Below are 12,650 nucleotides of genomic sequence, written 5' to 3'. Positions count from 1 at the left end.
CTGTGGCTGTGGCGTAGGCCAGCAACTACAGTTCTGATTCAACCCCTAGCCTGGGAACTTCCATAATTCACAGGTGCGGTCCTAACAAGAAAAATGAATGGATGAATGAATGAATGAATGAATGAATAAATAAATAAAATGAAAGATAGCTGATATTAAAAGTTTGGGAGTTCCTGTTGTGGCTCAGTGGTACCAAACCCAACAAGTGTCCATGAGGGCATGAGTTCAATCCCTGGCCTTGCTCAGTGGGTTAAGGATCTGGCATTGCCATGAGTTGTGGTGTAGGTCGCAGACATGGCTCAGATCTGTGGCTATGGTGTAGGCTGGCAGCTGCAGCTCCAATCTGACCCCTAGCTGGGATCTTCTGTATGTGTGAGTGTGGACCTAAAAAGACTAAAAAAATAAATAAATAAAAGTTTGCACATTAGACTGTTTTCTAAAATTGGTAATATAAACATCTACTGCTGAAATTAATGATAAAGAAAATAACTTTTTTTTTTTTAATTTTGAAGTTCTTTGGCCAGTAAAATGCAGTCCAGTATTCAAACCCAGGTCCAGGTGACATTAAAGACAGTATTGTTCCTGCTATACCACGTTGTTGATATATTAAGATAGAGGGACCCTAGTTGGGCCCAGAAGACTCAATAGGGTGTAAGAAATTAGAGAGAAATAGACACTGCTCAAGTGGGAATATTTTCAGGTCTTTTAGGAAGATCTATCTGGAAGGAGCACAGAGAACTGACTGATGAGGGGAGAAGCTGGAGACAGGAATTTCTATGTAGAAGTTATCACAATAGTCCCAACTTGGGAATGGAAAACAAGACATGGATTTAAGGAGGAATTTATGGACATTGGTGATTAAGAAAATACATAGACAACTGGGAACTTTGAGTCAGGATTATTCCAAAGTGTTGAGCCTAAGTGAAAGACAGTGAATTCAGAGGTGGGACTTAATTTTGAAAGATGGCATTTGTTTCTTGATGTGTTAACTTCAAGATGGGCAAGTGGAGTATAGAAATGCAGGATTTAAGCTAAAAAGAGGCCTGGGCTAGACCTATACATGTGTCGGTCATCTGCAAAGAGGTTATGGCTAAAATTAAGAGAGTAAGAAAGAGAGATCCCAGGAAGAAGTGGAGAAAGAAGTTCAAAGAATCAAAGAGTTTAAGTTAGGAACATTCAGGGAATGCTCAGGTCAAGGGAGAATTTAAATTAATAAAGAAGACAGACCTTTAGGCGTCTATTCAAAGGACATGAAATCTTGAGATATCTGCACCCCTATGTTCATTGCAGTACTATTTACAATAGCCAAGACATAGAAACAACCTGTGTCCATCCGCAGATAAATGGACCAAGAAAATGTCACACACACACACACACGCACAGTGGAATATTACCCAACCATAGAAAAGGAGGAGATCTTGTCGCTTGCCATAACTTGGGTGAAACTCGAAGACATTATTCTAAGTGAAGCAAGTTAACCAGAAAGAGACAAATACCATGTGATTTCACTTATATGTGAAATCTCAAAAAACCTAACTCACAGAAACAGAGAACAGATTGGTGGCTACCAGAGGCAGAGGGTAGAGGGCTGGGGGGAAATGTGTGAAGGTCATCAAAAGGTACAAACTTCCAGTTATAAGATAAATAGGTTCTGGGATGTAATGTGCTGTGCGATGGCTATTGCCAACCAAACTATTGTATACTTCATAGACAGATGCAGTTTTTTTCTCAAGACCACACTGTGGCATATGGAAGTTCCCAGGCCAGGAAGTGAATCCAAGCTGCAGCTGTGGCAGTGCCAGATCCTTTAGCCCACCAAGTCAGGCTGGGAATTGAACCCATGCCTCTGAAGCAACCTGAACTGCTACCGTAGGATTCTTAACCCACTATGCCACAGTGGGAACTCCTGTATTGTATATTTGGAAGTTGTTAAGAGAGTAGATCTTAAAAGAGCTCATCATACACACAAAAACCTAACTATGTGAGGTGATGGATGTTAATTAAACTTAGTGTGGTGATCATTTCACAATATATACATATGTCAAATCATTATGTCGTATATCTTAAACTTATACAATGTTATATGTCAATGACATCTCGGTATAATTGTGGAGGAGGAGGCAAAACCAGAATATCCTGGTATCTTGGAATTCATATTGTAAGAGATTCAGTAAGGAAAGGATATTCATTGGATGGATTTGGTGACTAGATTTGGCCATATGGGAGAGAGAATTTTGGTAAAATGGTTGGATTAATTATAGAGGAAGAAAAAGAACTGTGGTGGCAGAGAATATTGGCTACCCTTTGGATAAATTGGGAATAAAAAGGAGAAAAAAGAGTATTTGTGTAACAGAGATTTTACTGAAGCTACTCAAGTGAAGAGTAAGTAGACGGAAGAGAGAGAACTGAGCAAAACACTTCTGAGGTGGCATGAGATGACTGTTTGGTCCTGCAAAATGTAGGAGAAGTAGTGGATAAAATTTGGAATAATGGCTGTGGGAAATGATAAAGAAGGCAATGAAGATGCATGAAAGGATTGCCAAAGTAAAAGTAATAAAGTTCAACTGAAGTTTTATTGCCTGAAATTTGGTTGAGATCCATTTTCTTAGTTTCATGGTTTTTTTCCCTGGTAATGTCTGCCAGCCTAGGAGTGGAAACAAATGTGGGTACGTCTCTGCATTAGGAATTTCCATTGCTGGGATGATGGGTGGTCAAGGATTCCCAAAAGGCAATGAGCACAACCCAGATGCAAATCATGGAGGTGAGATCAAAGCTGCAATGGCTGGGTAGCAATTCCAGAGAAGCTGGGAAAAAGTAGATTGTGGGAAGTGAGACAAGTTCAGCAGTGAAGGCAGAACCCAGGGAAAACGTAAGAGATGTATCCAAAGGGCAGAATTCCTAGAGAGATGTCTAGCAGAAGAAAATAGAATGAAATAGTAGAAATAGTAGAAATACACAGAATTCTTGTTGGGAAAGAAGTTAAGAATAAGAAACCAAATAGTTAATTAGTCGGAATTTAAGAGGAAGAGAGACATAGGACTATAAGGACAGATGTGAAGAACCGGCATGAAAATCAAGAGATTCGAGGAGAAATGGTTAGAGCTCATGGAACACCTAGGTTGTTTCTTAAGCCATGATAGACTCTGGCTAAATTGAAAAACTGGGGAAGGAGATCAGCCTTTATATATGAATCATTTAGGGCTCAGGAGTTTGCAGGATGAATGTCACAAAAATCGTGACTTTTAACAGACAGACAGGAGTTCCTGTTGTGGCTCAGTGGGTAAGAACCTGACATAGTGTCTGTGAGGATGGGGGTTCAATCCCTAGTCTCAATCAGTGGGTTAAGGATCCAGCATTGCCTCAAGCTATGGCACAGATTACAGATGGGGTTCACATCCATTGTTGCCATGGCTGTGGTGTAGGCTGGCGGCTGCAGCTCTGATTCAACCCTTAGCCCAGGAACTCCCACATGCCATGGGTTCGTCCATAAAAAGAAAGGGGAAAAAGAAAAGAAAGAAAGAAGACAGACAGACAGTAAGCTTAGGAGGCACAATCATGTAGGTCAGAGTATGAAAATAAGGGGGAAATATTGGTGGTACCTTCTAAAGGGTCATATCACTGATCTGTCAGTGCTTTATAGATAGGGTGCCTCTAATTCCCAGGTTGTGGAAAGCAGATGGGTGGGGACACAAAACAAGACCCAAGTTCACATCGGAGTACCAGTGATGCCAGGTGGAGCTGCAGGAAGGAAAGAGGTGGGAATACTGATTTCTTTCTTACAGAAGAGATATTTAGCCCTCAATTTTCCTGGCAGGGATGAAGCTCTGGAACTCCCCAGTGGCTAAATGAACTAGTGAAAGCCAGGATGGGGAAATTTGTTTCTCCTTTCTGGACAACCTAAAGAAGAACTCCCTTCCTGGCTATTTTATTACAGCATTGGACAGTAGCACTGTGACAGTCAAGAGGCCATTCCATTCTAACCCCTCATTTCAGTCATAAATGACCATCTTGTAATATTCCTTTGGGGTTGAAATTTACCATTATTGGTTTGGACAGTGACTTAGATAAATTAGTAAGAAACAGTGTAAGCAGCAGGAAATCATGGACAAACTAAGGGCTTTGACCAAGGCAAGAATTTGGTAGGGCCTCTTATAACCCTAGCACCAGCTGGCTAGGCTGAGTGGGTTCAACTTTTCTGAGTCTGAATTTCATCATTCCTAAGGTAGAACTTCACATTCTCTCCTCCAACAATAAATATCATAGGAATGAACAATCCTTAGAAGTTGGAACAGGGCTAGAGTGTTGGACTTAAATTCTAGTCTCTAAAAACGGTCATAATCTTGGCAAGTCATTAAACTTCTATGTCTTAGAATTCTCATCCCTAAAATAGGAGGTAGTTCTTTCCAACTCTAAAGTTTAGGTATGAGTTTGTCAAGAGCTGGGAGAACAAAAATATTTCGAAAGTGGAGTTTGCAGGTAGAAAAGACTGACAATAAACGTAAATAACAGACACTGTGATTAGTTGAAGAACTGGAAGTCAAATGTACCATCCATGTTTGCATCACAGTTAAGTGCATATATATATCATTATGAGAAGCAAATTTCAGAAAGTAGAAAAAAAAAAACAAACTAGTCTCTTTAGTGTTGAAAGCTTTTATTTTTAACAATATTCCCATTTGGATTAAAAAATGATTTCTCCTAGAATTTCTAGAGTAACAGAATAGAGTAACAGAAATAGTGTGAAGCTTTTATTTATAGGATGCTTTTAAGAATGATTTAATCATTATCCATTAGTATTTGTATATACACTGTGCTATATCCCTATACAGCAAAACAGAATTCTTTAGTTGATATGGAAGTGCATGGAAGTTAGAAAATTCAGAGCACAAAAAATTCTAGTAAGATAGATAAACCATTTAATACAATAATAATATTTTAAAATACATTTCTATCCCATGTGCAATGTAGCTAAATTAACATTACTATGGAGTCTCTAACCTTTAGATTTCATGACTTTTGGCTTGCTTAAATTCTCAGAATCAGTGCTCTTTTAGCCTCCTGTTGCACACTCAGTATTCATTTGCTTTTTTCTTCTAGTTCAGTAAATAATTATAAACTCTGACATATGTGGTTAAGTGAGGGTGTAAAGCCTAGTAAAATGGGTGACTTTTTTGCATGTGTACTATTGTTTTAATGAGTCTGTTTTTGAGCTTTCTGAGTAGAGGTGAACTGGTCTGGAACACTCCAGCCCAGAGTTTATTTAAGAAGTGTTTTTCACTTACAGATTAAGTCTATGAATCCCTTCTTTCCACCTACATTAGCAATCCCAAAGGCTTCTTGTATATTCTTGGGTTCAGTTGTCTTTTCATATGTCTGTAACTGACTTTTTCCTCCTGCCTTCTGAAGCATCGGTATGCCCCTCTGTAAAACTATTCTATCACCAAAATTTGACAGAAAAACATTTTATTTTAATTATTTCCCAACTGGAATCCTTCGATTGATCTTAAATTTATATTGTTTATACCTACTATTGTCTTTTTTCTTTATATGCTCAGTCATAACAGAAGACTAAGAGAAAATATCTTGTTATGAAAAAACAGTTTTTCATAGAACTCTAAGCTGGGGAGCCGTGGCATAGAAACTTAAATGACCAGCCAAGAGTTTTAAACGGTTTCGAAAGCTTTATCATTTAGGGCTCTCCTGAACCATCCTTTACAACCACACCATTCGTTAAAAGATTGCCCCAAGGAAGGTTTCCTATTTTCTAGACAGAGAAACTGACATAGAAATAAGTACCTGGTTAAAACCATGGTGATAGAAGCAAAAGCAGAAGAAAATTTATCTACTTCTCTTGGCCATGTTGCCTCCATCTATCTTCAGGGAGAATACACAGTACATTATAACATAGGCAGTCTTCACTTAGCTGATTCAAAAAAGCTGTGGGGCCAGTGTACATAGTTGCAGAAACGTCTTAGACCAAGACTGTACAAAGCACAAACACAAGAGATGTAACAACAGTGTGCGCTGGGGAGGGCTGTGGAGCAGATGGGACTGTCTGTAATAATAGTTGGGCATGGCAGCAACAAGGGCCACAAAGGTAAAACAGGAGTAATCTGAGCTTTATTCAGCAACATGCGCTCACCATGATGCCGTCATTTTTCCCTCTGAGGAAAAAAAGTGCAATCTAACGGGTTACCCTGTCACTTCACAGGGGACAGTGCCGGGCTACCCAGGCTCTGAGCTCTCCAAAGCACAGGGCCTTCCAAAAATCAGGGAAGCGAAACTGTAATTTAAAAAGCGGTTGTGAAGTGATTTGAGGATCCGGGCAGAGGTCCTCTTTCGGCACTAGGTAGCGATGCTCGAGCGGGGCTAGGTTGGGCCCTTTATGAGGAAGGAGAGACCCTGCACCAGCCACCGCATTTGCAGGACCTGGCGAGAATGTGCTTTGGAGAAGGTGGAAGAGAGTGCAGCCCCAAGAGGGGCCTTGCACCCTTGGGAAGGGAGAAAGCCGGCAACAGCAGAGGCAGTGCAGAGATTGAGGGGTGAAGACAAGGGACGGGAGAGGGGGTGAGGCAGGGTGGAACCGCATCCAGGAGGTGGGCGGGGGTCGCCTTGAAGACTGAAGACTAGGCCTGGACCAGGACTGCAGGGAAGTGTGAGGGAAAGACCCCTTCCTTTGGCAGCTCCCAATTCGTTTGTCAAAGATGGCCAAATTCTACGCTGCCCTTCCCCCTCCGCGCCTTTTCCACTGGGTTGCTCCCCAGTGCTGCAGGAGGCGGTGGGGTGGTCGGAGTGAATGTGTGCGTGGGAAGGGAGGTGCGGGGAAAGAAGAGACCCTCCCTGGCCGCAACTCCCACCCCGCCAGCCCTTTGGGAGGTTCTTTTAGTCGAGAAAGGGGGCTCTGCCGCTTTAAGGTGGGGAGTAGGCGGCACCTCTGCCCGGGTGACGAACTGGGGAGGGGACCTGGTGGGCGTGTCCATGCAAAGCAGGAGGTGGTGCTGGCAGTGGGCGGTCCCATAGTAAAATATTGGAGGGAGGGGCGGGGTCCAGGAGGCGAGGCTACTTGGTGGGCGGGGCTCAGGGGGCGGTGCCTCTCCGGGAAGGCAGGGGTGGGGGGGAGGAAGCGGCTGGGTTGGTACCATTGCGCGCGTTCCGGGAGGGGGACAAGTGACATTCCCTTGGAGGGGGGCGGGCCCTTCCCAGCGGCGGGGCCCTGCGCTGAGGCGGGGAGGGGCAGTCCCCCTTCCCCCGCAGGGCGGGACGTCAGGCCCGGGGGGAGGGGGCACTTCTCGGCTCGCGTTCGAGGCGGGGCTGGCGGTACCTTTCGTGGCGCGGTGCGGCTAGGGGAGGGCCGAGGGGAGGGGGAAGGGGCGGTACCGGGAGGGGGGAGCCGGAAAGGGGGAGGCGCCGGCGGACAATGGAGCCTATGTGTGCCTGCGGGAGTGGGACGGCGCCGCCGCCGCCGCTGCCGCCGCCGGGGGGAGACGCTGCGCCGCCGCTGCCGCTGGCCCCGGCCCCGGCCCCCCGGGGCTGAGAGCCGCCCGGGACCGAAGCCCCCCTCCCTTACTCCGCTCCTCCTCCCCTCCCCCACTCCGGCCTTGGGGGTAAGTGGCACTTCGGGGGGAGGGGGAGGGGAAGGACCCGAGCCGGGGGTTGAGGGGGCCCGGGTCCGCGTCCGCGTGTTTTGAGCCAGTCTGGGGGCTGGGGTGGCCTCAGCCGCGGGAGCTGTGGGGGTGGGGAGGGGAGAAAAGGGGCGGGGGTCGAGGTTGCGGATTTAGAGAGTTGAGTCTGGAGAAACCTGTGGGGGGAGGTGGGAGGTCGTCCTCTGCCTGCCGCTCTCTGAGCAGTGGGGAGAGACGAGGCATCTCTCGTTTTTTGGGTTTTTTTTTTTTTTTTTTTTTTAGAGGTTGTGTCCCAAGTGGTGCTTGGAGAGGCAGAATGAGGTGGGACGGTCTGAGGCTTCTGGGGATGAAGGGGTATTGGAGGGGCGAGATGGAGAGCTACATGAGGGAATTCGGGTTGAGACGAACAGAGAGGTTAAGGGGACTTTGCAGGCCAGTGACTTGTTGAAGGGTGGGGGGAAGTGAAAGCTAAGAAGAATGTTCGTGTAAGTAAAGGGCTCCGGCAGGTGAGGTGGTGATGTCTGGGTCACTGAGTCATTGTGGGGGTCGTGGACACACCAGTGATTTCCCAAGTGGAGCTCTTGTCATTGACCTTTGAAAGTTGCGAAGGTATTAAGATGTCACTGGTTAATGCTGGGTGAGCCTGGTAAAATGGAGATATCCCAAGGAAAAAACAGCAGGGTTGAAACTATGTTCAGAGGGAAGGGCCAGAGGCCTTTAGTAAGAGTGTTGCTGGGGGCCTTCTGTGAAGATTCCCAAGCCTGAAGGAGGAGGCCTGAAATCTGTCCTCAACAGCCCTACCCTGTGATAGAAAGGAGTGACTTAGAGCCTAGACTACAGCCCAGGTGGGGACTAATAAACTTATTAGACAATGCAGAGAGATGGACAAAACTGTCTTGGTGGAGAGAGACTAGGGTGGGATAGAATTGGTGCAAAGTTAGACTTTGGTTAGGGCAAACATGGACAGATACCTGGCAATGACTTTGGTGGGAAAATGATTTTAGGGGCCGTATAAAAACTTATGTTTTGATCAGTGGTGTGCGATGGTGGTTTTTTTAGCCTTTGATATATTCAGGAATTAAGCATTCATTCTTGAGCCAAAGTTTTGGACTCTTGTACACTGTGCACAAAGTGGTGAATCAGAATTAGCAGGTAGGAAGGATAAATAGTAAAATAGTTGAGTATGGGGTAGGGGACAAATGGCTATGTAGGTAAGACTCGTGAGTGGCTTAACTTTTGGCTGTTCATGGAGATTGTACAGTATGATCGTCTTGTTGATTCTGGGTTTTGACTGGATACTAATTGTTTGGAAAGTTTTAACAAGGAATTAATGTTAGCATGGATAATGTTATGGTCCTAAGTACCAATTCAAGAAAGACCTCCTTACTAACTATTGAAAAAGACCTAACTTATAAGAGATATGAGTTAATAAAAAGAGCATTTAAAAGGCAGAAAGATGCTTTGAGGAATGAGGGCTCCATTAATTGGTGGTTTGGATAAGAAGAGAAAATTTAATGCAAACTTGAGACTGGCATGACATTTCATAGTTTTAGAATCTAGGATCTAATGGTATTGAACCATTAGAATATTATTTTGTAATAAGACTGTCGAATGTAAGATGATAATAGTTCCTAAACACATGGTAGATCAATAAAGAGGTTATTGCCTAAAAGAAGAAGGAACAATTTCGATACTGTTCTTTTCTTATAAGGCAAGTTGTGTGTAGTAACTTGGCTCCTGAGCTTAGGATTCCTGACCTGGATGCTTAGATGACTAGCATAAGTGAAAAAGCACTGACGTACGTTGGAATTTATTCTATGGGGTGTTTTTCCCATGGCCTTCAAAAGTGTCTGTTCCTGTGAATCAAAAGAAGATGCTCTCTGGCTTGTAGGGGAAGGAAAGTACAGAGGTTTCACAAGCATTAAATCAACTAAATATTTGATCATGGTGATTTGGTGTAATGGGTTAGAGCCTTGAACTTGGAATCAGGAAGCTGGCTTTCTCACTGACTTCTATTTGACTTGAGACAAATCTCTCATAGTTATTCTCCAGTTTTCCCATTTATGAAGTGGTCTACCACTGCCTTGACCACTCATAACACACTGCAGTGCTTAACGAGTTAATACTTATCTGCAAAGTGCTTTGGTCACTTCTGGGAGTGAAAGTTTATGTAGCCCAACTTTTTTTCTCACTTCTGAAAAACTTTCTCAGGAAAGGACCAAATTCAGCTTCTGTAGCAATTACAGCAGCATACGTAATCAAGGAACAAAAAGGAGTACCTTACACAGCCCCCTTGTTCTATTGTCTGGGTTTTGGTTTTATATTAGTTTTGAAAGGTGATACCTTGTCCCCATTTAGTGGTAAGACAGGCAGAGTGATGACAATTGTAGAAATGTAAGTGAAGATCCCCATGAGAGAGTGGGAATACACATGTTGCAATGCCGACCCTAAGTTTGTGTGACTTTGGACATACTACTTGGCTTCCTGGTAGCTTAATTTTGACTATGAAGTACTGCTGGTGGAATGACTTACTTGTCTGTCTGCCTTGGTGACTCTCTGAGGGTCTCTAGAAACTTTATTTGCTCTAGATTAGAAGTTCTTAACCTTCTATGTCCTGTGTACTCCATTGGCAATTTAAAGAAGCATAAGACTTCTTCTGAGAATCATGTTTTTAAAATGTATAAAATAAAATATGTAGAATTACCAATGATGTAGAAACAGTTATCAAAATGTTAAGCAGTTGTGATACAGTAGTTTATATGCTTCTTTATAACACATTAAATAACAAAATATAGCTACAGGTGTAACAATAGTATAATGTTGAAGTAGTGGTAAGTGTAAATATTCTGTTGAGATATGTGAGGTGTTCTGTGGTTTCTCTTGGTGACATGGTCACAGGATTGCTAATACTACTGTGGGTTGTTACCTGCATTCATGGTTAGCACGTGGTGCTATCTTTTACTTAGAGGTTAGTGAGTATGAAGATCAAAAGTTTCTCCAGCCAAGTTCACAGCTGCCACCCCTCCCCTAAGTCTCTCCACAGACCCCCAAGGAAGTTGCGGATCCCAGTTAAGAGCCCCAGCTCTAGACCAATTGATTTTGGAAAGTTGAATCTTATGCCCACTTGTGTTTTATGCTTTGCAGTATTTTTTTCAGCATCTTTACCATGCTCTGAACAAGGGCATAGAGAAGATATGATATAAAAGTCTATTTTGCAACCTGTGATAACTCTTCTTGGTTGGGGAGAAAGTTAAAAACAATGATTAGAATGAAGCTTTTGTGTCTAAGGGATTTTGCTTTTCATAACTTCCCAGTCTTCAGTGGGATAGATTTAAACTATAGTGCTCCAGCTCCTTGCATTTTGAGTTTTAGTGGTTTTGCCTTCCTTCCCCATTTTTGACCTATTTATTTTCTTACTATTCCTTCTTTCAAATACTGTTTTGGTCACAGAGCATTGGTTTTCTTCTGCTGGTGGTGTGAATTGGGGTATGAACTTTTCCATTCTTCTCATTCCTGTAGGACCGAATGTGGGACTAGCTGGTGTCACTCCACTTTGACCTAAAAATTCCTTTCTGTTTGGGAGGCAGAGATCACTCTTGGAAAGTTCCTCTGTGTCCCAATGTTAGAAGAGAGAGCAAATTGGACGTCTTGAAAGGTAAAGAGCCCGACAATGAGCCTGTAACTTCTGTTATTCAGAATTCAGTATTTTGGATTTTGTTTCTGCTTCTCTTGTGAGGTCTCTTGTAAGTTAAAACTATATTTGTTCATTATGGTAGAAGTTCCCTAGGCAGAGGTCATCAAGTTAAGTGCGATTACCTTGTACTTTTCTGTGAGCAGGGACTTCTGCAATGTCTTATTTCCTAGGAAAGGCAGATGGTGAGAAGTTAAACAGGTATTTATTGTGTCATCTTTGGTTTGTGTGACTGTGAGACAAGAGTAGAAATACACAGGTCCAAGCTCATCATAATACGTGGGTCAACCAGCATTTATTCAGTTTCTCTTGGATATCAGGTGCTGAGATGATGACCCTTTCCTCAGGGAGTTCCCTGACTGGACACAACAGGGATACAGCTTTAAAAGTGTTATAACAGTGCCATGAATGTGACACTGTGGGGCCATGGAGGAGATTCCTGGGAGTAGTTTAGAATCAAGGAACGTTTCAAAAAGAAGGGACATTTGTGCTGAAATTTTCCTTTGGGTAGCCATTATTCTAAATGATGATCGATGAAGTTCATTTTTCATTTTTGAATGGTTAAATTTTGCCTAAACTCTTGAGCCTGATACAAATTTATTTGCCTGCTTAAGGTTTATTAGCTTGAGGGATAATAGATGACTTTTTACCCTTTGAGTATGGAAATATACATTATTATTTTGGGAGGTGGGGGGAACCCAAGGATTTCTCGTCAAGCCCATAGTATAGTTTTCTTTTCTCCACTTGTTTGGGAAAGATAGGTTCTTCCTATAGTGTACTCTTTTGTGAGGAAGCTTTTTAGTGGTTGGTATGCCAGAAGTTAAGAATGAGCTAGGAATGGAATCCTAAGGCCTTTTAGTTCCACATTCTAAGTTTGATACTATGCCTTTTATGGTGTAGTGGTCATAGCATAGAAATGAAATTTGTTAAACATGACATAGTTGTAATAAACTTGACTTCTTAGAGCAGGAGAATGGGAAAGGATCATTGGAAGAGTCGAAATTGGAATTGTAGAGGTGATTCTGAGCTAAGTTATACTAATTTGTGAGTTTATGCACAACTCTATGGCAACCTTATAGAGTCTCCTTTTAAAGACTCCTAAATAATTTGGCCTTATGACAATCTGGAACTTGGTTCTTCCTTGCCATTTCAAAACTATAAATTCTGGGCAAAGGGGGAGGGAGGTGTTGCTCAGCATTATAATTCTAGTTTACAAGGACTAATGTTGGAAATTGTCCTGCTGGACAAGTTACTCAGTGTTTTATTGACTTATCTAGCTCTGTTCAGTTTAGCATTTCACACACAGTAGGCTCTCAGTCAGAGGAATTCAGGGGCCC

General features: G+C 43.0%; 1 protein-coding gene across 11 annotated transcripts in view; it reads left to right on the top strand.

Moving 5' to 3' along the window:
- Positions 1-12,650, top strand: part of BCL9 (B-cell CLL/lymphoma 9) — an 87,904-nt gene that overhangs the window by 53,226 nt on the left and 22,028 nt on the right. For 6 of the 11 annotated variants that reach the window (XM_013993355.2, XM_021089957.1, XM_013993363.2 and 3 more), the window contains one exon: positions 11,142-11,277. The exons of 2 other annotated variants lie outside the window; for them this stretch is intronic. The gene's annotated coding sequence lies outside the window, so the exon portion shown is untranslated. Of the gene's footprint in view, positions 1-7,410; positions 7,605-11,141; positions 11,278-12,650 lie in introns of those variants that run through there. 3 more of the 11 variants (XM_013993353.2, XM_021089956.1, XM_005653071.3) reach the window with 3 other exon arrangements.

Source organism: Sus scrofa, chromosome 4 (genome assembly GCF_000003025.6).
Source record: "Sus scrofa isolate TJ Tabasco breed Duroc chromosome 4, Sscrofa11.1, whole genome shotgun sequence".
NCBI classification, from domain to species: Eukaryota; Metazoa; Chordata; class Mammalia; order Artiodactyla; family Suidae; genus Sus; species Sus scrofa.
This window is presented reverse-complemented; position numbering and strand designations above follow the sequence as displayed.